Raw genomic sequence first — 26,204 nt, 5'->3', positions numbered from 1 at the left:
CATTCTCCCCATTTCTGCGTGGGTTTCACCCCCACAACCCAAAGGTGTGCAGGTTAGGTGGATTGGCCATGCTAAATTGCCCCTTAATTGGAAAAAAAATAATTGGGTTTCTAAAAGTTTTTTTTTAAATGTTTGCCTGAGTAGTTTTCAATAGATGAATGGTCAAGAATCAAAGGGCACAGATTTAGGGTGATTAACAAAAGAACCTGATGCGACACGAGGAAATACCCATTTACGCCAAGTGCTCAGGATTGAAATTCACTTCTTGATACAAATTCAATTTTAACCATTGAAAAGAAATTGGCTCATGACTTGAAGGAGAATCAAATTGCAGGTATATGACTAAAAAGAGGATGAGACTAATTGGATTGTACTTTGAAAGAGCTGGCACAAATTTGTTGGGCCTTCTGTGCTCTGCGACTTGATGGTTCTAAGAAACCAAGAAATGACAGACATAGAACATAACAGCGCAGTACAGGCCCTTCGGCCCTCGATGTTGCGCCGACCTGTGAAACCACTCTAAAGCCCATCTACACTATTCCCTAATCGTCCATATGTCTATCCAATGACCATTTGAATGCCCTTAGTGTTGGCGAGTCCACTACTGTTGCAGGCAGGGCATTCCACGCCCTTTACTCTCTGAGTAAAGAACCTACCTCTGACATCTGTCTTATATCTATCTCCCCTCAATTTAAAGCTATGTCCCCTCGTGCTAGACATCACCATCAGAGGAAAAAGGCTCTCACTAAACCACCCTATACAATCCTCTGATCATCTTGTATGCCTCAATTAAGTTACCTCTTAACCTTCTCTCTAACGAAAACAAGTCCCTCAGCCTTTCCTCATAAGATCTTCCCTCCATACCAGGCAACATTCTGGTAAATCTCCTCTGCACCCTTTCCAATGCTTCCACATCCTTCCTATAATGCGGTGACCAGAATTGCACGCAATACTCCAAATGCGGCCGCACCAGAGTTTTGTACAGCTGCAACATGACCTCATGGCTCCGAAACTCAATCCCTCTACCAAGAAAAGCTAACACACCGTACGCCTTCTTAACAACCCTCTCAACCTGTGTGGCAACTTTCAGGGATCTATGTACATGGACACCGAGATCTCTCTGCTCATCCACACTGCCAAGAATCTTACCATTAGCCCAGTACTCTGTCTTCCTGTTATTCCTTCCAAAATGAATCACCTCACACTTTTCTGCATTAAACTCCATTTGCCACCTCTCAGCCCAGCGCTGCAGATTATCTATGTCCCTCTGCAACTTGTAACATCCTTCCGCACTGTCCACAACTCCACTGACCTTAGTGTCATCTACAAATTTACTCACCCATCCTTCTACGCCCTCCTCCAGGTCATTTATAAAAATGACAAACAGCAGTGGCCCCAAAACAGATCCTTGTGGTACACCACTGGTAACTGGACTCCAGTCTGAACATTTCCCATCAACCACCACCCTTTGTCTTCTTACAGCTTGCCAATTTCTAATCCAAACTGCTAAATCACTCTGAATCCCATGCCTCTGTATTTTCTGTAGTAGCCTACCTTGGGGAACCTTATGAAACGCTTTACTGAAATCCATATACACCACATCAACTGCTTTACCCTCATCCACCTGTTTGGTCACTTCTCAAAGAACTCAATAAGGTTTGTGAGGCACGACCTACCCTTCACAAAACCCTGTTGACTATCTCTAATCAAATTATTCCTTTCCAGATGATTATACAACCTATCTCTCATAAACCTTTCCAAGATTTTGCCCACAACAGAAGTAAGGCTCACTGGTCTATAGTGACCAGGGTTGTCTCTCCTCCCCTTCTTGAACAAGGGGACAACATTTGCTATCCTCCAGTCTTCCGGTATTATTCCTGTAGACAAAGATGACTTAAAGATCAAAGCCAAAGGCTTAGCAATCTCCTCCCTAGCTTCCCAGAGAATCCTAGGATAAATCCCATCCGGCCCAGGGGACTTAACTATTTTCACACTTTCCAGAATTGCTAACACCTCCACCTTATGAACCTCAAGCCCTTCTAGTCTAGTAGCCTGAATCTCAGTATTCTCCTCAACAACATTGTCTTTTTCCTGTGTGAATACTGATGAGAAATATTCATTTAGCACCTCTCTTATCTCCTCGGACTCCAAGCACAACTTCCCACTACTGTCCTTGACTGGCCCTACTCTTACCCTAGTCATTCGTTTATTCCTGACATATCTTTAGAAAGCTTTAGGGTTATCCTTGATCCTACCTGCCAAAGACTTCTCATGTCCCCTCCTGGCTCTTCTTAGCTCTCTCTTTAGGTCCTTCCTAGCTAACCTGTAACTCTTGAGCGCCCTAACTGAACCTGCATGTCTCATCTTTCCAGAAGCCTCCTTCTTCCTCTTGACAAGTGTTTTGACTGCTTTAGTAAACCACAGTTCCCTTGCTCGACCACTTCCTCCTTGCCTGACAGGTACATACTTGTCAAGGACACGCAGTAGCTGTTCCTTGAACAAGCTCCACATTTCCATTGTGCCCATCCCCTGCAGTTTTCCTCTCCATCCGATGCATCCTAAGTCTTGCCTCATCGCATCATAATTGCCTTTCCCCAGATATAACTCTTGCCCTGCGGTATATACCTATCCCTTTCCATCACTAAAGTAAACGTAATCGAATTGTGGTCACTATCACCAAAGTGCACACCTACCTCCAAATCTAACACCTGTCCTGGTTCATTACCCAGTACCAAATCGAATATGGCCTCGCCTCTCGTTGGCCTATCTACATACTGTGTCAGGAAACCCTCCTACGCACATTGGACAAAAACGGACCCATCTAATGTACTCGAACTATAGCGTTTCCAGTCAATATTTGGAAAGTTAAAGTCCCCCATAACAACTACCCTGCTGCTTTCGCTCCTATCAAAAATCATCTTTGCAATCCTTTCCTCTACATCTCTGGAACCTTTCAGAGTCCTATAGAAAACCCCTAACAGGGTGACCTCTCCTTTCCTCTTTCTAACCTCAGCCCATACTACGTCAGTAGACGGGTAACACCTGAGGGAAAAGAAAAGAATAACTACTTACCAGTCACCAGCCAATCCCTTACCTGCAGGCTGTGACTTCACGGTTCAACTTCTCTCTACTTCTACCTGCCCTCGAGCCTTCCTCTTGATCTTTCCAGCAGTTGTTTGTTTTTGGTTAGAGGAGGGGGTAGGGAGGGAAGCACTTAAGAAGTGTTTTGGGTTTAAGTGTCACTTGACAACAGCTCCTCCACAAACCACCTTCAAGTTAGGGTGAGCACAACAGACGTATGCAAATTGCCCCTGCAACAGCCAATCAGCAGCTCCGCTCTACTGCCCTCTGCTGGATGCTTGTCTTCACTTGAACAGCTAGGGTCTCTTGCTCAGGTACACCTTCAGGTTAGGGTGAGCACAACAGACGTATGCAAATTGCCCCTGCAACAGCCAATCAGCAGCTCTGCTCTACTGCCCTCTGCTCATCTAACATCTGTTGTGGGGCAGTTATTGAAATTGATTAATGATTGAGGATGGAGTGACTGAACAATGAATGAAATTTGAACTGTTTAAAAAAAATAATTCTTTGAAAGGGCGTGGGTGTCACTGGCTGAACCGGGATTTATTGTCCACCCCTACTTGACCTTGAGGAGGAGCTGGTGAGCCTTCCTGAACCGCTACAGTCCATTTTTAAACAAATGTATTCATGGGTTGTGGGTGTCACTGGCTGGACAGCCACCTTAATGCCCAGGAACTTAGTGGCTTGCGAGGCCATTTCAGAGGCCATTTAAGAGTCAACCACATTGCTGTGTATCTGGTGTAGGACACACACAGTGCTGTTTGGAAGTGAGTTCCAGGATTTTGACCCAGTGACAGCGAAGGAATGGCAATTTATTCCCAAGTCAGGATCATGTGTGACTTGGAGGGAACTTGCAGGTGGTGGTGTTCCCATGCACCTGCTGCCCTTGTTCTTCTCGATGGTAGAGGTTGTGGGTTTGGACTGTGCTGTTGAAGGAGCCTTGGTCAGTTGCTGCAGTGCATTTTGTAGATGGTAGACACTGTTACTGTGTGTCGGTGATGGAGGGAATGAATGCTTAAGTTGGTGGATGGCATGCTAATTAAGTGGGCTGCTTTGTCCTCGATAGTGTCGAGCTCCGTGTGTTTTGTTGGAGCTGCTGCATTCATCCAGGCACGTGGAGAGTATTCAATTACATTGCTGACTTGCGCTTTGTAGATGGTGGACAGGCTTTGAGGAGCCAGGAGGTGAGGTCACGTCTGCAGAATTCCCCATCTCTGACCTGCTCTTGTAGCCGCAGTATTTATGGCTGGTCAAAGGTGATGGGTCATGACAATATTTCATAATTGTACTGAAAACTTGTGCTCCAGAACTTGCACAACGCTAGCCAAGCAGTTCCAATACAGCTACAATACAGGCACCCACCTGGCAACATGGTGAATTGCCTAGGTATGCCCTGTGCACAAGAAGCAGGACAAATCCTATCCGGCCTATTACTGCCCCATCAGTCGACTCTCACTCATCAGTAAAGTGATGGAAGGGTCATCAACAGCACTATCAAGCGGCACTGGATTAGCAAAAATCTGCTCACGGACACTCTTATTGAGTTCCACCACTCTTCTCCTGACCTCATTGCAACCTTCGTTAAAAAATTGACAAGGGAGCCGAATTCTAATGGTGACCATGTGTCGTAAAAACCCATCTGGTTCACTAATGTCCCTTTAGGGAAGGAAATCTGCCATCCTTACCCAGTCTGGCCTCCAAGGGCAATTAGGGATGGGCAAGCAACAATAAATGCTGGCACAGCTGCAATGCACACGTCCCATGAACACATTTTAAAAAGTCTCCTTAGGCAGCACCTTCCAAACCCATGACTGCTACTATCTGGAAGGAGAAGAGGCAAAGGCACATGGGAACACCACCACCTGAAAATTCCCTGCCAGTCACTCATCATCCTGACTTGGAAAAATATTGCTGTTCCTTCACTGTTGCTGGGTCAAAATTCTACAGCTTCCTCCCTAACAGCACTGTGGGTTTATCTACACTACAGAGACTTCAGCAGTGGTTCTAGAAGGTAGCTCACCACCACCAATTTCTCAAGGGCAATTAGAGATGGGCAATAAATGCTGACCTTGCCAGTGACACCCACATCCCATAAATAAAATCAAAATAAGGAATACAATCGTTCATGTAACTCAGCTCCCTCCATGGTGGAGAACCCAAAAGAAGTTAACTCAAACACAAGAGAAAACGGAACATATAAATTCCCTTCCAGAAACTTAAAAATATCAGTTTGATCTAATTTGAATAAAATTGCTGAGAAAGGTATGAAATACATTCTATTGAGAAGTTATGGAATTTGGTGCTTTTGATTCAGCTTGAAGTGCAACATTTGTAAAAAAGTTTTTTTTTCAACTTCGCACAATTTACTTTTCTCACCCGCTGCCATATTCTCTGGTCAGATTACTTTTTGAAATAAACATGGGAAAAGCCTGAATTACAAAGTGGGTCAGTCAACTGTACTGCTTATTAAAGCGCTAACATGAGGAAAGTGAAGAAAGGCATCGTATTGGCCTGAAGGAAACCAAGGGAATGACAGGCAGAGGTAAAGTGTCAGATACTTTCAAGAAGAGGTAAGTAATGGGTTTCACTTTTTAAAATTCATTGTTTAATTTTGTATGAGATTCCCAAATGCTTATTGTTCTCCGATCAGATCACTTTGACGTGGTCTTCAGGTAACTTTTGGTTCCTCCTAATTCTTATGACTAAAATTAGTTTCCCTGGAAGTCCCACAGGAAATTATTTGTCAGAAAGTTCTGAACCATGAAATATATTCTCTAATAAATTCACCAGGATCTTATCTCTCTCTCTCAGAGGCCTGAAGAAGATGGTTTTGAGAGATTAAGGAGCAGTTTATTTTCTTGTCAGTTATATGCATGGTTGTGGTTAACAGATTATATGTGAGAATAAGTCATCCCGAATGCTAAGACAATATGATCTCCAGGTGATCTGATAATGATCACTTAGCAGCAACTAACTGGAGACGATTTATCCGGAATAATTTTACCAATGGTGATGAAATACTGAGGTGACTGTATATCCAGCAAGAAAGCTCGCAATCTAGATGTAACAGAATGCCCCAATGGTGATACCCATCGAGTTGAAACTGCAGTCGACACCTTCATTTCAAGAAAATGCTTGAACGTCAGTCCTCAACAACTGCAAAGTCTTGAATTTGCATCGTAGGAAAACACCCCAAGGCACATTACAGGAGTGATTATGAAACACAATTTGGCACTACATCACTTCAGGAGATATCAGGATTTTTGGCAAAACAAGGTAGGTTTTAAAGCTTAAAGAAGAAACAAGAGGTAATTCGGCAGAGAGGTTTAGAGCGGGAATTCCAGAGTTTAGCAGCTGAAGGTACGGCCCCCAAAAGTGGTGAGTAAAATAGAAAATCATTTGAATATAACCTCAGTTTATTTTCTACCTCATTTGAAACACTTGTCAGCAAGAGATGGTGATCCGTGGGATTTAAATTCAGTGAATAAAATCTGGAAAGAAATACAGCTCAAGGGTATTTTGGGATGGGCAGCAAATGCCGTCCTTGCCAGTGACACCCACATCTCATGGAATAATAAAAGAAATCCCTGATTTTCTATGTGTCGGTCTGCATTGCTGCCATCTGTGAGACAACCCTCAGACAATGTGAGCTAACCTCAGCTAAAAATAGAAAGAGTTGGAAACATCTGGCAACATCTGGGGAGAGAAAAGCAAAGGTAATGGTTTAGATCGATTGCCTTTCCTGAGAACTAAATAGAAAGCAATAAAGCTGAACAAGGTAGAGTAGACAAACGGCAATCCCATCAGGGAGAAGAGCAGAACATCTTCAAGGTGAGTATACAGGGAGAGATGTGGCAGTGAATTTAATATTAGCCCCAGGACCGATTCTTGGCCCCCTTCTATTTCTCATCTGTGTTTTGTCACTTGGTAACATCATCCGTCAATGCCAAATTCCACATGTATGTTGATGACACCCAGGACCACTGGATGAGCAGAAATTTCCTCCAATTAAATATTTCAAAAAGCAAAATCAGTTTTCGGTTTGACAAAAGCTTTGACAAAGAGTCATCGGACTCGAAAGGTTAGCTCTTTTCTCTCCCTACAGATGCTGCCAGACCTGCTGAGATTTTCCAGCATTTTCTCTTTTGTTTCAGATTCCAGCATCCGCAGTAATTTGCTTTTATCTATTATCTCCAGACTTGATTACTTAAATTCAAAAGCAAAATACTTGTCCCGGCCAGAAGACAGGAAGGAAAATAAATATCTAAACCATCCCTAGCTACTCTATAAAATTATTATTTTATTTTAAGAAATGGACAAGGTTATGTCCTGACTAGTTATGCGTCATACCAGAGGGAGATCTAACCTACAGAAACCAGCAGGGATCTTGTTATCTTTGAAGAACAACAACAAAGAACAAAGAAATGTACAGCACAGGAACAGGCCCTTCGGCCCTCCAAGCCCGTGCCGACCATGCTGCCCGACTAAACTACAATCTTCTACACTTCCTGGGTCCGTATCCCTCTATTCCCATCCTTTTCATGCATTTGTCAAGATGTCCCTTAAATGTCACTATCGTCCCTGCTTCCACCACCTCCTCCGGTAGCGAGTTCCAGGCACCCACTACCCTCTGTGTAAAAAACCTGCCTCGTACATCTACTCTAAACCTGCCCCTCTCACCTTAAACCTATGCCCCCTAGTAATTGACCCCTCTACCCTGGGGAAAAGCCTCTGACTATCCACTCTGTCTATGCCCATCATAATTTTGTAGACCTCTATCAGGTCGCCCCTCAACCTCCGTCGTTCCAGTGAGAACAAACCGAGTTTATTCAACTGCTCCTCATAGCTAAAGCCCTCCATACCAGGCAACATTCTGGTAAATCTCTTCTGCACCCTCTCTAAAGCCTCCACATCCTTCTGGTAGTGTGGCGACCAGAATTGAACCCTATACTCCAAGTGTGGCCTAACTAAGGTTCTAATGGCCTAACTAAGATGTGTTAATGCCCTCTGTGTCTGCAGACAATCAAATTCCAAAGAAATGCACCAGCCCCTTTATATTTCTAAGGCAGAACTCTGGCCAATGGAGACAATGGGCTGGACTCTCTGCCGGCGGGGTGCTCTGTTTTGCCGGCAGCCTGGGCGTTTCCCGACCGCATGGGCTGCCCCACAATGGGAAACCCCATTGACCAGCCGGCGTAACGGAGCAAGTTGTATGTGGAAAAGAACCCAGGCATTCTGCCATTTTTCCATCTAATAGGTACCAGCAGGAAGAGCTCCGTGGAAGTAAATTGCCTGGCCCTCATCTAAACTGTGAACTACTGGAATATGGGAACTTCTGTGTTTGTGGCCTTCAAGACTAATTAATCCCTACATGCCTTCTCCCATCATGGAAGTCAGCCCTTCGGGAAAAATGGATCACCCTGCCATAGTCAATCTGCTATTCTCTGAAGGAATTCACCATTGGATTTTTGGTTCTGGACTTCGAACTGTAATGCCCTTTTCTTTCCCTATCCCTCTTTTATTGTATGATAGCAAAAGGAGTGGAGGTTGCGAAACCCCGTCCCACGTGTGTGTGTGTAAATCAACTCTCTTATTTCACCTTATCTCAAGCTTGCTGTGAGGTTATTAATAGAGCATTGGGGACAGCACAATGCCGCAGTGGTTAGCACTGCTGCCTCACAGCGCTGAAGACCCGGGGTTGATCCCGGCCCCTCAGCTACTGTATCACTACAACAATCTTACTTTATGTGGTTAATTTGGATCGACGCAGGCTGGGAGGGCCGAAAGGCCTGTTCCTGTGCTATAATTTTCTTTGTTCTTTGTTAACCACATAATACAATGCCTGTCCATGTGGAGTTTGAACATTCTCCCTGTCTCTGCGTGGGCCTCACCCCCACAACCCAAAGATGTGCAGGGTAGGTGGATTGACCATGCTACATTGCCCCTTAATTGGGAATTTAAAAAAAAAAATGAATAGAGCATTGGATCACAGCAAACTGCGAGGTTGGATAAAGTTCCACTCATAAAGGAGGAAATCAGAAATGAAAAACACCTTTCTATTTATAGATTGGTAGTGAAAGGGTTATCTAAATTAATTGCCCTCCTGTCCGTAGCTTACTGCAGATGGTGGAAATCTGAAATAAAAACAGATACTGCTGGAAATGCTCAGTATTAATGCTCCAGCAGAACCTGAGGCGAGAGAAACCAATTTTGAACGTTATTTCCGCTCATCAATCAGATGGAACTCTTCCTGTTGCAACTTCAGGGCAGTTAATTTTTGCTACTATTAACAACAATGACTTGTATTTCTGCTGTTCCTTTAACATAGACAAATGTTCCATGGTATACTGTCACTGTATACTGACTGTCACCTCAGCTATTGTATCAATCTTATTTTATGTTAACCACATATTACAATACCACAGTCTCAGCATGACTTATGACTGCTTCTTGATGAATCAGGATGACATTGCTATTTTCCTCTTTCTAAATTTACCATGCCCAGTGTTACTGCTACATGTTTTGTTGAATGTCAGATTCCTCTGTCAAGCACAGCATTTTCCACATGTTATATATAGTGTTGGTCTGCCAGTCACATGGAGGGATTACATTGCTGTACTGCCAGAAAATGTGGCAGGACAAGAGTTCTAGAACTCCCACAACCCTGATTCAAAACCTCTGGCGCTCATGTCACTACGTGGTGACATGAGCAAGGCAATATGTTTCCACTCCATTTGCAAGAGATTCTAGGTCATACTGAACCAAATATTTTCAGGCCTCAGGTCCCAGGCTCACTGTTCCTTCATGGTTGAGGGTGGCAATTGATTTTTATGGATTGATTATCATTTTGGGGGCCCACATAAATCCCTGTACACAATGCACTCATCACTGGCTGAACACATTTTGAGGGAGATTAGGATCCTTCCAATCTCGGCCCTAGAAGTAATGTCAGGATTAAGGGTTTTGGGTGGAATCTGCTTACTTACTTAACTTATTCTCAGTGGGGGGGGCTTCCGGTGACGGCGGGCGGGGGGGCGGCCGCACAATGGAGGGCTCCCGTTCGGGAATGGCATTATCGGGGCTTTAAGACCGGTCCCAGGGTCCACGGAGGCACCAGAAGCAGGGAGAAGGCACAGGGGAGGCACAGTGAAGGCACAGGGGGAAAAAAAAGAAAAAACTTATTCTCAGTGGATACCAAGCAATTCATTGAACCATATTCCCCTGTTTGAAGGTAGTCTTCTCATAAATTACAATTTTTTTGAATTCTGTCATTGTTACCTTTCCTGCTTGTATCTTTTCTATATATAGAAAACAACATTGCTTTGATGTAAAATGAAGCTGCATCAGAACTGACACATCTAGTTCTTGTCCTGTTCCATAGCATGCTCCCCTGCATTTATCAGAAGGATGTTGCTTCAAGCCCAACTCCAAAGGTGAAATGACATCCCAGTCTAATAATAAAGAAGTGCTGTTCTGTTAGAGGTGCTGTCCTTTGGATAAGATATTAAACCAATGCCATACCTGCTCTCTCAAGTGAATGTGAAAGATCCCATGACATTATTTTGAAAAAGAGTAGGGGAATTACCACTAGTATCTGGGTAAATATTCATTCCTCTGTCAATATCACAGAAACAGACTGAGCAGGATTTTCCACCCATTGGATTTCCAGCCCCTTTAGAGACCACGCCCCTTTCAAGAGACCACACCTACTCCTCAGAGATCACACCCCTATGCTTAAGCCACACCCACTCTGGAGACCATGCCCCTGAGCCCCACCCCCTCTTTGGAGACCCCACCCCCTCTCCTAGACTGTGCCCCTTCTAGACCACGCCCCTTCTCCTAGACCACGCCCCTCCTCCGAGACCACGCCACTCCTCTGAGACCCCACCCCCTACTCCGAGACCACGCCCCCACATCGATACCACACACCCTCTTTGGATACCCCTCCCCTTCCCTCTCCTAGACCATGCCCCCTCTCCTAGACCATGCCCCCTCCTATGAGACCCCGCCCCTCTGTTGAGAGAGATAGAGAGAGAGACACAGAGAGAGAGAGACAGAGAGAGAGAGACACAGAGAGAGAGAGAGACAGAGAGAGGGAGACACAGACAGAGAGAGAGACACACAGAAACACGGCGACACAGAGAGAGAGACAGACAGGGAGAGAGACAGACAGAGAGAGAGACAGAGAGAGACAGAGAGAGAAAGACGGGGAGAGCGACAGACACAAGGGGGGGGAGAGAGAGACACACAAGGGGGGGGGAGATGGAGCGATTGATGTACCATCAATAATGACAGAAGATGAGTTGAGAGTGAAAGCGTGGCTTTAATTAGCTTAAAGATACCTGCTGGCAGCATTGGAAGCAGCGTCTGCCAGACACTTTTGTTTCATATGCCTCCTGCCTGTTTGCCAAAGGCAGGGAAATCCTGAATGCTGTAAAATGGACAGAAGCCTGAATTTTAGGCCCGATAAAATGGGACGCTTTCCATTAAGAGTTGGACACTTTTACTTAAATTACCAGCAGCACTTTGCGATTACTGGAACTCAGCAGAAATTTAAGTTAAAACTTCTCAGTTGAAGGATTTCTACGATTCGGTTACCAACAGCACTTTGCGATTACTGGAACTCAGCAGAAATTTAAGTTAAAACCTCCCAGGTGAGGGTTAGGGGACATGAGGGTGTGAGGGTGCCAGGACGTGAGGCAGTCAGGACATTGGGGTTATTAAACTGACCATTTTCGTTGAATCCAAATTGTTTGATTATAAATTCTAATCTGAGGAATTGATATGAGAGGATTTGAGTGCAAAATCTGTCTGTGAACAACATGTAAAATATGAAGTGAAACTTTGCAATGAGCTATGTTTTTGTGGCCAGGAATCTTCTCTCAAAATTGAGGCAGAAATGAAGTTGTGTTTAACTCACACACTGTGATTTCTTGCTGGTTTTTACTCATTCTATGGAAAGCCTTCCTAAGGCAACAGACAAATGGTCATTCCCAACATGTCAGAAATTCAGAGGGAAACAAATGTTAAACCAAAGACAGAAATAAGGACAGGACAGAATCTGTTGCTGCCTGCTGAATTAACATAACCATAGACAGGTCAAGTGTTTACCTTTGCAGACTCAGGAAACACACCAAGGGGAACATTGCTGACAGAACGTCGGGGGTGGGGTCTGCACACAGGTCACTGGGGGGGTCTGCACACAGGTCACTGAGGAGATCTCAGTCCAAACTGTTTCCAATCATTTCCCAAATGTTTGACATTTGTGGCACTTGCAAAATTGAAGATACTTTGCTGTCTGTATTGTGTGAATCCAGCTGTGAAATATCTTGACTTCAATGTCTTTTCCCCAACACTATCCCCATATCCCTTTATGTCTATGGGATTTAGAAATGAGCCAATTTCTGCTTTAAACTTAGTCAATATCTTTCCATCTTTGAGAGTGGAGAAATCACCAGGAATGTGGGATTTGCTCTCCAGGGTTAGGTTGGAGAAACAGGGCTCGTTCAGTCCCTATTGAACCAATCTCTCCTAGGACAGTCCGGCAATCTCACTGTCAGCCGATTGACCCTCCGCTGCACTCCCTCTCTGGCAACTGTATCCTTTCTATGTTAGGGAGACCAAAAACTGTACACAGTACTCCAGGTGTGGTCTCACCAAGGCCTTGTTGTAGCACCGTCAATATGACGCGAGGCAGGTTGAGGTAATGTCAATTGAAGGCTTTATTAAGCAGAACTTTATCCCCAGCAGCGTGGTTACAGAATACAACTGCTGAGGGAAATGGAGGGAAAAACTGGGTTCTTATACCAGCATTTCTGGGTGGAGTCCAGTAGGTGGCAGATCCTATCAGGACCTGGCATCCCTCCACCAATAGCCTGTCGACACGTGGTGTACCGTATTACCCCTAATACATACCACCACACTTGTATAACTGCAGTAAGACATCTCCACTTCTGAATTTAAATCCCTCTTGCAATGAAGGCCAACATATCATTGACCTCTTAACTGCTTGCTGCACCCCCCCCTCTCCACTTTCAGTGACCGGTGTACAAGCTCCATTTGTACATCCACATTGCCCAACATATCACTGTTTAAATACGACTCTTTCCTTCAGTTTTTGTTTGACACTAGCTTGGACAATTGTCTCAGTGTTGTGCTCACATTAAATGTCCACCATTAAGTAACTTAAAATGGCTGACTGCTGATCGTGGATTTGTTTAGACAGATTCCCAGAGAGAGAGATAGAGAGATGCAGAGACAGAGAAGATGGGGAGACTAACAGAATACATTAATTCAAGATTCAGAATCTCCATCAAACACTGTTAGCAAAAGTACATCATGGGGTTAGATACAGATTACACATCCCTCTAAACTGTCCCCATCAAACACTCCCAGGCAGCTACAGTACGATGATGTATGCAGAGTAAAGCTCCCTCAACACTGTCCCCATCAAACACTGCCAGGACAGGTAAAGCACGGTGTTAGATACAGAGTAAAGCTCCCTCTACACTGACCCCATCAAACACACCCTGGACAGGTACAAAACTATTTGAACTTGTGCTTCAGCCCGATTATACCAAAATGTTGTCCTGTGGGCTGACAGTTTGTCAGTAAGATTGAAACATTGAGGTCCGCCTCGTACTGCAGTTGACAACATTTGTGGCACTTCCAAAATCTACGATACATTGCTGTCTGTATTATGTGAATCCAGCTGTGAAATAGCTGTCCAGTTTAAACTTCCACTGTTTCTGTCTTCTCATCACTTATAAAGATCAGGGTTCTATTCTTTTAAAGTCTAAAATACATCATCTTACATTTCCCTACACTGAAACACGTCCACAGTTCAGTCTACTGCCAAAACATTAATATCTCCCTGCAATTTTATGTTTCCAGCTATGCTGTCTAAAGTTTGGTGTCATTGGCAAACTAGGATGTGTAGCATTCTATCAAATTGTCTTAAATGTCGAATATATATATATGTGAATGTGTGTGTGCGTGCGCCAATGTGTGTGTGCACGCATGTGTCTATGCACGCATGTGTGTGCTTGTGTGTATGCATGTATCTGGACCCGTATATGTATCAGTCACAAGGGGGGGGAGAGAGAGAATCACGGGGAGATGGAGGGATTGATGTACCATCAATAATGACAGAAGATGATTTGAGAGTGAAAGCGTGGCTTTAATTAGCTTAAAGATACCTGCTGGCAGCATTGGAAGCAGCGTCTGCCAGACACTTTTGTTTCATATGCCTCCTGTCTGTTTGTTTGCCAAAGGCAGTCAAATCGTGAATGCTGTAAAATAGAGAGAAGCCTGAATTTTAGGCCCGATAAAATGGGACGCTTTCCATTAAGAGTTGTACATTTTGACTTCAACGACGGGCAGGGCCTGCTTGGGATTTCGAAAAGGGGAGTGGGAACCCATCGGAAAGGGACGGAGACTCGGGCCAAGTCTGGGCCCGATCTGCAACAAATGGGTCCCATTCAAACGGATCGATTGTTGTGGAGGGGGGAGTGAGAGAGACGGGGAGAGAGACAGACACACGTGGGGGAGAGAGGGACACACGGGGAGAGAGAGAGAGAAAGACGGGGAGAGACGGGGAGAGAGAAAGAGACACTCAGAGAGAGCGAGACACGGGGGAGAGAGAGTGACACACCGGGGGGGGGGGGGGGGGGGGGAGGAGAGAGAGAGACAGAAAGAAATAGAGGTGATGACATTTAGAGGGGGGGATTCCAGAGGTTAGAGAACCGTGCCACTCAATTGGGGGGGATGCTCGAGAGGCCGGAATCGGAGGTGAGCAGAGATCTGGGAGGGTTGTAGGAGGTAGGGAGGGAGGGATTTGAAGAGGAGGATGAGAATTGTAGGGGACTGGAGGAGGTTGCAGAGATAGGGAGGGAGGAGGCGAGGGAGAGTGGTGCAGGGGAGCGTGGGTGTTCAAATCCCATCCCTCCCTATGTTGTTGATCCAGTTGTTGTTGTAGTTGCCCCAGCTGTTGTTGTAGTAGGGCCCAGAGACCCCACCCCCTCTCTAGAGGCCCCGCCCCCTCTAGAGACTACACCCCTATGCTTAAGGTCCACCCACTCGTGAGAGACTCCACCTCTTATCTATAGGCTCCGCCCCCTCCCCAGAGACCCCACCCCTTCTCTAGAGGCCCCGCCTCCTCCCTAGAGGCCCTGCCCACACTCTGTAGACCCTGTCCCCTCCTCCGAGACCGCGCCTCTGCCCCTAGACCCCGCCCCTTGGCAAGACCATGCCCCTAGCAAGAGACCACGCCCACTCTTTGGAGACCATGCCCCTCCTGGGAGACCACGCCCCTTCCCTGTAACCCCACCCCTTCTCCGCAGGCCCCACCCCTTCTCTAGAACCCACCCCTTTCCAGAGACCACGCGCCCTCTCCTTGATCGCGCACCTATAGAGACCCCGCCCACCCTTTACAGTCCCTGCCCCCTCTGACCTGGCCCCGCCCCATCTGCCAAAACACCACCCCAAATCCTAAGCCCCGCCTCCTGCCGAGACCATGCCCCTTTCAAGAGACCACACCCACTCCTCCGAGATCTGGCCTACCCTTAAGCCCCGCCCACTCAAGTGACCCCGCCCCCTCTCAAGGAACCACAACTCCTCCTCCGAGACTATGCCTACCCCTAAGCCCCGCCCCTTCTCGAGAGACCACGCCCCCACGCATAAGCCCGGAGCCCTCTCACGAGCCCACCCCTCTGCTGAGGCCCTGCCCCCTCTTAGACTACACCCCTTAGCGAGACCACGCCCCCTCTCAAGAAACCCCGCCCCCACCTCCGAGACCATGCCCCTGTCATTGGAGACCATGTCCGCTCCTACGAGACCACGTCCCCATTGCTAGACCCCACCACCCATGTGAGACCACGCCCCTATTAAGAGACCACACCCACTCTGGAGACCCCACCCCCTCTCCGAGACCACGCCCCTGCCCCTAGATCCCGCCCCTTAGCGAGACCACACCCCCTCCGCCGAGACAACACCCCTACCCCTAAACCCCACCCACTCGAGACCACACCCCTTAAGAGACCCTGCCCACTCCTCCGAGACCATGCCCCTACCACTATGCCCCGCCCCCTAGCTAGAGACCCCGCCCCCTTTGCTGAGACCCCGCCCCTCAAGGGACCACGCCCCCTCCACTGAGACCTAAGCCACGCCCCCTCTCTGGAGACTACGCCCCCGCTACTTGGCCATGCCCCTATAGAGACAACGCCCCTTTCAAGAGACCACACCTACTCCTCAGAGACCATGCCCCTATACTTAAGCCCCACCCACTCTCAAGAGACCCCGTCCCATCTTTGGAGACCACGCCCCCTCCTCGGAGACCACGCCCCCTCCTAGACCACGCCCCTACCCATAAGCCCCTCCCCGTATCTAGAGACCACGCCCACTCCTCCGAGACCACACCCCCACACTTAAGCCCTGCCCACTCTCAAGAGGCCCCGCTCACTCCGAGACAACGCCACTACGCTTCAGCCCCGCCCACTAAGAGCCCGCCCCTCTGCTGAGGCCCCAACCCCTCTCTGACCACGCCCCCTCTCAAGAAACCCTGCCCCCTCCTCTGAGACCATGCCCCTACCCCTAAACGCCGCCCACTCAGGAGACCACACCCGCCCCGTCATTGGAGACCACTGCCCCTCCTCCGAGACTACGCCCATTCCTAGACCCCGCTACCTGGCGGGACCAAACCCCTAGCAAGAGACCACGCCCCTGAAGAGCCCCACCCCCTCTGCTGAGACCATACCCCTCTCAAGAGACCACACCCCCTCCACCGAGACCACGCGCCAAAGGCTAAACCCTGCCCCCTTTGCCCAAACCACACCCCCTCCTGTGAGACCCCACCCCCTCCCTAGGTACCCCGCCCACTCCTCCGAGACCACGCCCCTACCCCTAAGCCACGCTCACTCTGGAGACCATGCCCCTGAAGATCCCCACCCCCTCTTTGGAGACCCAGCCCCCTCTCCTAGACCACACCCCTTCTCCTAGACCACACCCTAAATCCTAGACCTCGCCCTTGGCACAACCACGCCCCTTTCAAGAGACCATGCCCACTCCTCCGAGATTTATCCCTAAGCCCCGCCCACTCTCAATACACCACGTCCCACAAGTGACCCCAACCCCTCTCAGGGAACCAAGCCTCCTCCTCCGAGACCATGCCATACCCCTTAGCCCCGCCCCTTCTCTAGAGACCACGCCCACTCCTCCGATACCACGCCCCTACGCTTCAGCCCTGCCCACTCTCAAGAGCCCACCCCTCTGCTGGGGCCCCACCCCCTCTTAGACCACACCCCTTAGCAAGACCACACCTCTCCTCGGAGAACACGCCCCCAACCCAAAACCCCACCCACTCAAGAGACCACACCCCTAAAGAGACACGTCCCGTCATTGGAGACCACGCCCGCTCCTCCAAGACCACGTCCTCATTCCTGGACTCCACCCCCTCTCTGAGACCACGCCCGTACCACTAAACCCTGCCCCCTCGCTAGAGACCCCGTCCCCTCTGCTGAGTCCCCGCCCCTCTCAAGGGACCACGCCCCCTCTGCCAAGATGTAAGCCCCACCCCTTCACTGGAGACCACGTCACTGCTACTTGGCCACGCCCCTATAGAGACCCCACCACTTTCAAGAGACCACGTCTACTCCTCCGAGACCACGCCCCTACCACTAAGCCCCTCCCCTTCGCTAGAGACAACGCCCCCTCACCTCGGCCATGCCCGTATAGAGAACCCGCCCACTCTTTAGAGTCCCCGCCCCCTCTCCTAGACACCGCCCCCTCTTTCCTGGCCCCACCCCCTCTGCAAAACCTCGCCCCCTGTCCGGAGACAACGCACCCTCTCTAGAAACCCCGCCCCCTCTGCCGAGACCATGCCCCCGCTTCTTGACCACGCCCATGTTGACCCCACCCCTTGTTGGAGACCCCGCCCCTGGCAAAATACGCCCACTTTCAAGAACATGCCCCTAAAGAGACCCCGCCCACTCTTTGGAGACCACGCGCCATCCTCAGAGACCACGCCCCCATTCTAAGACCCCGCCCCCTGGCAAGGCCACACCCTTGCAAGAGACCATGCCCACTCCCTGGAGACCCCACCCCCTCTCCTAGACCACGCCCCTGCCCCTAGAACCCACCCCTGCCTCTAGACCCTGCCCCTTTGTGAGACCAGGCCGCCTTTCGAGACCACGCCCCTTCTCAAGAGACCCCGCCCCAAAAGAGAACCCGCCCCATCATTGGAGGCCACGCACCCTCCTCCGAGACCACGCCCCCATTCTTAGACCCCACCCACTAGCGAATCCACGCCCCTAGCAAGAGACCACGCCCACTCTCTGGAGACCCCGCACCCTCCTCCATGACCCCGCCCCCTACTAGAACTCGCCCTTGCCCCTAGACCACGCCCCCTCTCAAGAGACCACGCCCCCTCTCAAGAGACCCCGCCCCTAAAGAGACCCACCCCATCATTGGAGACCATGCCCCCTCCAAGACCACGCCCCCATTCTTAGACCTCGTCCCCTGGCGAGTCCACACCCCTAGCAAGAGACCACGCCTACTCTCTGGAGTCCCCGCCCCCTCCAAGACCACGTCCCTACCCCTAAGCCCCACCCACTCAAGAGACAACGCCCCTAAAGAGACCCCGCTCACTCCACCGAGACCACGCCCCTGCCAGTAAGCCCTGCCCCTTTCTCTAGAGACCCCACCCCCTCTGCCGAGACCACGCCCCCGCTTCTTGACCACACCCATGTTGACCCTACCCCTCTTTGGAGACCCCGCCCCTGGCAAAAAACACACCCACTCTCGAGACCATGCCCCTCCTCCGAGACCACACCCATTCCTAGACCCCGCCCCCTGGCGAGGCCATGCCCCTAGCAAGAGACCACGCCCCTGAAGAGCCCCACCCCCTCTGCTGAAACCACGCCCCTCTCAAGTGACCACACCCCCACATCTGAGTCCCCGCCCCCTCTTTGGAGACCCCGCCCCGTCTCCTAGACCACGCCCCTTCTCCTAGACCACTCTCCCTCCTCCAAGACCCCTCCCCTCTGCTGAGACCCTGCCCCTCTCAAGAGACCACGCCCCTACTCTGAGACCACGCCCCCTACCCCTAAACCCTGCCCGCTCAAGAGACTAAGCCCACTCTCTGGAGACACCGCCCCCTCCTCCATGACCCCGCCCCCTACTAGAACTCGCCATTGCCCCTAGACCACGCCCCCTCTCAAGAGACCACGCCCCCTCTCAAGAGACCCCGCCCCTAAAGAGACCCCACCCCATCATTGGAGACCACGCCCCCTCCAAGGCCACACCCCCATTCTTAGACCTCGTCCCCTGGCGAGTCCACGCCCCTAGCAAGAGACCACGCCCCTACCCCTAAACCCTGCCCACTCAAGAGGCCCCGCCCACACCTCCGAGACCACGCCCCTACCACTAAGCCCTGCCCCCTTGCTAGAGACCCTGCCTCCTCTGCTGAGACCCCGCCCTTCTCAAGGGACCACACCCCCTCCACCGAGACCTAAGCCCCGCCCCTTCTCTGGAGACCACACCCCCACTACTTGGCCATGCCCCTATAGAGACCCCGCCCTTTCAAGAGACCATGCCTACTTATTCGAGACCACGCCCCTACCCCTAAACCCACCCACTCAAGAGACCAAGCCCCAAAAGAGACTTGGTCACGCACCTATAGAGACCCCGCCCCTTCCAAGAGACCCTGCCCATCCTCCAAGACCACACCCCTGCACCTAAGCCCCACCCCTTCACTGGAAACCACGCCCCACTCCTTGGCCATGCCCCTAAAGAGACCCCACCCACTCTTTGGAGACCACACCCCATCCTCAGAGACCACGCCCCATCCATAAGCATTGCCTACTCTCAAGAGACCATGCCCCTAAAGTGACCCCACCCCCTCTGAAGAGAGCACGCCCCCTACTCCGAGACCATGCCCCTAGCCCTAAACCCCGCCCATTTTAGAGACCCCACCCCCTCTGCTGAGACCCCACCCCCCTCAAGGGAACACGTCCCCTCCGCCGAGACCTAAGCCCCGCCCCTTCTCTGGAGACTACGCCCTCGCTACTTGGCCACGCCTTACGTCAACACACCTGTTGCTCGACCAGTAAATATTCTGCAACATTCTTGTGGTGGGCGGGACCTGAGATTCCTGGCCATTGTTTGTTCATTCTCACATTGCTGTTCGTGAAACATTGCTGTGTGGAAATTCGTTGCAGTGTTTCTTGCATTACAACATTGACGAGGCTTGAAAAAAATAGTTGGCTGGAATGTTCGTTGGAATGTTTTTAAAAAATTCAATTATAGGTTGTGGGCGTCACTGGTTAGGCAAGCGGTTATTGCCCATCCCTAGTTGCCCTTTAGAAGGTGGTGGTGAGTTGCTGCCTTGAACCCCTGCAGTTATTGAGGTGTAAGTAGACCCATAGTGCTGTTAGGGAGGGAGTTCCAGGACATTGCTCTGACGGAACGGCGATGTATTTCCAAATCTGGGTGGTGAGTGACTTGGAGGGGAACCTCCAGGTGGTGTGGCTCCCAGGTATCTGCTGCTCTTGTCCTTCTAGATGGTGTTGGGCGTGGGTTTGGAAGGTGCTGTCTAAGGAACATTGATGAATTATTGCAGTGCATCTTTTAGACGGTACACAAGGCTGCCACTGTTCAATGGTGGTGGAGGTTTTGAATGTTTGTGGAAGAGGGAGCAATCAAGTGGGCTGCTTTGTCCTGGATAGTGTCGAGCTTCATGGAGTGTTTTTGGAGCTGCACTCATCCAGACAAGTGGAAAGTATTCCATTATGCTCCTGACTTGTGCCTTGTAGATGGTGGACAGTCTTTGGGGGGTCTGGAGGTGAGTTACACGCCGCAGGATTTAACCTGCCCTGGTAGCCACACAATTAATATGGCTAGTCCAGTTCAGTTTTTGATTAATGGTAACCTACAGGATGTCTCGAGGTCATGTAAGTCTTCTTTCCTAGTTTCTTTCACATTGCCCAGCTGTTCCATTTTCTTATTTTAAAAATGGGATTTACAAATGCTCTGTTCAGTGATCCTGCTCACTGTAAATTTCTGCAGGGCACAGATGATTGTATGAGGCACAGCACTTACATGTAACCCGTACAGGAGACCACTGTTATATTCTGATTTTGTAATATATATATTACTCTTTTTGTCTGGCCGAGCTGTTGAAATATAGATGTAGTGTTCCAGTGATGACAAAATTATTTCATGAGTAATATGAAATAAACTAGTGAGTTATTTTTACTTCAATACTGAACTAGTAAACAAACACATGTCAATTCGCTAGGCTATAATACAATAATGAAACCTACCATATGTAAAGGACATTTCCTGACGAGATCACAGCCACATAGCTACTGAAATTTGAGGATGTGTTAATGACAACAGGGTAAGATCATTTAGGATCGCCAGGTGTTTAGCAATCAGCCGATAAATATTACAACCACATGTTTGTTCATTGTCATTCTTGTATTGTTCTTTTCCCTCACTGCCATATTCCTGCATGGTCTGTTTCCTTCCACAGATCTATTACAACACATGGATTTCAATGTCAATTCGCTAGGCTATAATGCAGAATGGGATTATATGTTCAAACAGAAGTTTAATACTGTTTGGCTAGCTCCTTAAACACTATGTATGGATAGATCCTGAGCCTTCGACAGTCATTAAACAGCATTATCATTTATCTAGACCATACTTCTGTTCCTCTAGAGAGGCTTTCTGAGTATTTTTTTTAACAGAAAAGCAATTTTGTAAGTCTAAACTCTGTTTGTAGTAGGTCATGATTAATGTACAATGTGTTTCTTTGCATATTGTGACAATTCCTTCATCACGAATGGATGGATCAGGAATCTAGGAAGTTAACGAGATTTACTGTGAATTTCAGATGTTTAGTGGTCACCGAGAAGTCCAGTAAGAGATTCAATGAAAAGGTTTATTACTAAGAAGCACAATTCAAGTCCCAGCTGAGACTGCACACACGGCTCCTACCTGGGCTGGCTTTTATGTCCCAAGTCCAATATCCCACTGATGGGTCTCCACCCTTCAGCAGGGGAGCTTATACTCCACGAGGCTAGTGGGGAGATTAATCAGTTCATCCCTACGGATCTCATGGGGGTTATTGGATTTGTTTATTGTCACATGTACCGAGGTACAGTGAAAAGTATTTTTCTGCAAGCAGCTCAACAGATCATTAAGTACATGAAAAGAAAAGGAAATAAAAGATAATGCATAATAGGGCAACACAAGGTACACAATGTAACTACATAAAACCAACATCGGGTGAAGCATACAGGGGTGTAGTGTTAATGAGGTCAGTCCCATTAAAGGGTTGCTTAGGAGTCTGGTAACAGTGGGGGAAGAAGCTGTTTGAGTCTGTTTGTGCATGTTCTCAGACTCTTGTATCTCCTGCCCGATGGAAGAAGATGGAAGAGTGAGTACACCGGGTGGGAGAGTCTTTGATTATGCTGCCCGCTTTCCCCAGGCAGCAGGAGGTGTAGATGTAGTCAATGGATGGGACACAGGTTTGTGTGATGGACTGGGCTGTGTTCACGACTCTCTGAAGTTTCTTGCGGTCCTGGGCTGAGCAGTTGCCATACCAGGCTGTGATGCAGCCAGATCGGATGCTTTCTGTGATGCACCTGTCAAAGTTGGTAAGAGTTAATGTGGACATGCCAAATTTCCTTAGTTTCCTGAGGAAGTATAGGCGCTGTTGTGTTTTCTCGGTGGTAGTGTCGACGTGGGTGGACCAGGAAGATTTTTGGAGATGAGTACCCCTAGCAATTTGAAACTGCTAACCATCTCCACCTCGGCCCCGTTGATGCTGACAGGGGTGTGTACAATACTTTGCTTCCTGAAGTCAATGACTAGCTACAGCAGAATTAAAATAAAATAACAGAAAAGTAACAAGATTAGCAGGAGTTTAGAGACATTGAAATGCAAATGGCAGTATCAGAAACATTATTTACCAGAGATCAATGAGGCTATACAAATGGGACCTTCTGAGGAATTTGAGTGAGGTAGACAGCAGAATCCACAGAAGGGAATATCAAAAGACTGATCAATATAATTGCTAGCACCGTCATTTTGGAAACAGGCTAGTTCTCCATCCAACAGCCAGACAGGCCTGTTCCATCTAACATTTAGAGCCATGGAAGATTTTAGATATTCTCCTCTAAAATACACAGTTTTATGCCTTCGCTGAACCAGGAAGAGACATTTTCTCAGATTTGGTCACCGAAGGGTATTGCGTGGTAACTATTATCTGGATTTGACCCATAGAGTTACAAAAAATTCAACAATGCTTGGAAAAAGGGGTTTTTCAAGTGAGCTCAGGGAATGTGCGTATTTTTGGGAGCAAGTTGAAACTTCAGATAACACAATGTGTTTAGTTATTAATGTCGTTATTGGTGTAAGTTTCATAGTGTATATTATATATCTTTTGTCCTGTGTTTTGTTTCCTTTTCTTTTACTTTAGGTAAGTATTCTTTATTAATTGTTTTCACAACGACTGTACTGGTTCCTCACTGGGTTGTACATTGTTCCTCACATCATTCCAAACAAAAATACAACACGAAGAAACAATGTTTCAAGTTGTCCTTCGAGGTTTTGAGACAGTCTTGTAGGTAACATCAGCGAGGCTCTTCACAGGTAACGCACCTAAAAGAGTCAAAAAATGCAGAAGGCAGATTTTACTTTCATAAAAAACAAGTGAGGGCGATGGGACTTGAAAATTGACTAATATAAATTGACATGAGAACCTGTTTTGAAATTTCCAAGTAATTCCCACCTTTGCCAAACATATAAATTCAGATATATTGTTTGCAAGTTCTTTCCCTCCACTCTAATTCTCTTCTGAAGACGCCAGTATGATTCTGAAGCTGGCTTATGATATCCTGACTCCAGTCAGCGGTTAGCACTGTTGCTTCACAGCGCCAGTGAACGGGGTTCGATTCCCGACTTGGGTCACTGTCTTTGTGGAGTCTATAAGTTCTCCCCGTGTCTGCGTGGGTATCCTCCGGGTGCTGGTTTCCTCCCATAAGTCTTGGAAGAAGTGCTGTTCGGTGAATTGGACATCCTGAATTCCCCCTCAGTGTACTTGAACAGGCGCCGGAGTGTGATTAGGGGCTTTTCACAGTAACTTCATTGCATTGTTAATGTAAGCCACTTGTGACATTAATAAAGATTATTATTATCATCATTGTCTATCTCTGCGAGCCTAAACAGGTAGACTATTTAATCATGGATCAGATTACAACTCTGCACCAACCTGTTCTCTTTCTGTGTTCAAACATAACATATTTTCTGGCAGAAATTAAAGCTAAATATCTAATCTCTTCAGGCTTGTTGGAGCTGCCCAGCAGATATCCATTATGTACATGAACTATGGCAAACTGGAGCTTTGGGCCATTATTTTCACAAACTCTCTGAAATGAAATGAACAGAGTTGAATTCTGGATGAGCAGTGTTAGTATCAGGTTGAAGACATAATAGTTAAACTGCAAGAGAATATCAATTTCTGTTGCTGGACAGTAAAGAAGCTACAGGTAAACAAGTTTGGGATCAATTGCTTACCATGGAATATATTGCTGTATTGGAATACCAAACAAAGCAGCCTCTGGCTGATAACCTAACCTGTCCTGTTGTTCAAACTGATTAAAATTCAAGGGAAGGCACTGCTCTTCAAGGTGTGAGCAGAATGTAGAGTAGACTCACTGTAATATGGTGTACAGCAAGGACAGCAGGAGATAGGAAAGCTGCTTTGCACCTGCACTGCCCAGCAACTTTAGAAAAATATATTTTTCAGGCCACAAGAATTAACCCCCCTCAATTCTTTTCAAACAATAATTTGATTACTCTTGCTTCCTAGATAAGGTTGCATTTTCCATCAATGTAATTAGGAGGCTATATTAAAATTTGCTCAACCCTGACCCTTAAACCCAAGAAACCCCAACATGGAAAAAAATAAAATTATTCTCCAATATACTAGTGATTGAAACTGTCCAGACAACACATAACAATAAACTTGGGAGTGAGATTGGTGTTCTTTTAACAAAGGGTGCTCATTGTGCTCATGGATACTAAATGGGAGTTAATTTAATTAGATGACTTAAGGGTGTGGCCAACACTAATGAACACATGATATTTGTGACAGATTACCAATTTAGAATAGCAAGCGTTGGCCGAAAAAAATCCAGTACCTGGGGAGAGAAAGTTAGCACTCAAGTACCCTTTTTTTGGAAAGTCTTTGAGTTAACGGTTTGCCCACTGGGGTAATAAGAGGCAGTGTGCCCCATCCAAAATGGCAACAGTCCTATCTTAACGGAGCAATTTTAACCTCGCCACACAGGTGGAAAATTGATGGAATTGTTTTATATTCCATGTTAATGGAAAATAAAATTGGACAAGGTGTAAAAACAAGTGGCCAATCTCCATTTTCTGCCAGATGGAATCTGCTCTAAAAGCAATTAGGTTATCCAGTTTGGATCAAAAAAGGCCAAAGCAGAGTACTTTCTAAATAGAAAGAGGTTAGGTACAGTGAATGTCCAAAGGGACTTGGGAGTTCAGGTACACAGGTCCTTAAAATGCAAGGAACAAGTGTAGAAAATAATCAAAAATAATGGAATACAAACCTTTATATCTAGAATAATTTAATAATCTTTATTGTTACAAATAGGCTTACATTAACACTGCAATGAAGTTACTGCGAACATCCCCTAGTCGCCACATTACAGCGCCTGTTCGGGTACAGAGGGAGAATTCAGAATGTTCAAATTACCTAACAGCCTGTCTTTCGGGACTTGTGGGAGGAAACCGGAGCACCTGGAGGAAACCCATGCAGGCACTGGGAGAAAGTGAAAACTCCACACAGATAGTGACCCAAGCCGGGAATCAAACCTGGGACCCTGGAGCTGTGAAGTGACAGTGCTAACCACTGTGCTACCTTGCTGCCCAGAGAGGATTGTAATATAGTCACAGGGATTATGCTGCAGCTATACAAAACACTGGTTAGACCCCACTTGGAATATTGTGAGCAGTTCTGGGCACCACCCCTCAGGAAGCATATTTTGGCCTTGGAGGGAGTGCAACATAGGTTTATAAAAATTATACCTGGATTA

This window comes from Scyliorhinus torazame, chromosome 3, assembly GCF_047496885.1.
Source record: "Scyliorhinus torazame isolate Kashiwa2021f chromosome 3, sScyTor2.1, whole genome shotgun sequence".
Taxonomy (NCBI): Eukaryota; Metazoa; Chordata; class Chondrichthyes; order Carcharhiniformes; family Scyliorhinidae; genus Scyliorhinus; species Scyliorhinus torazame.
This window is presented reverse-complemented; position numbering follows the sequence as displayed.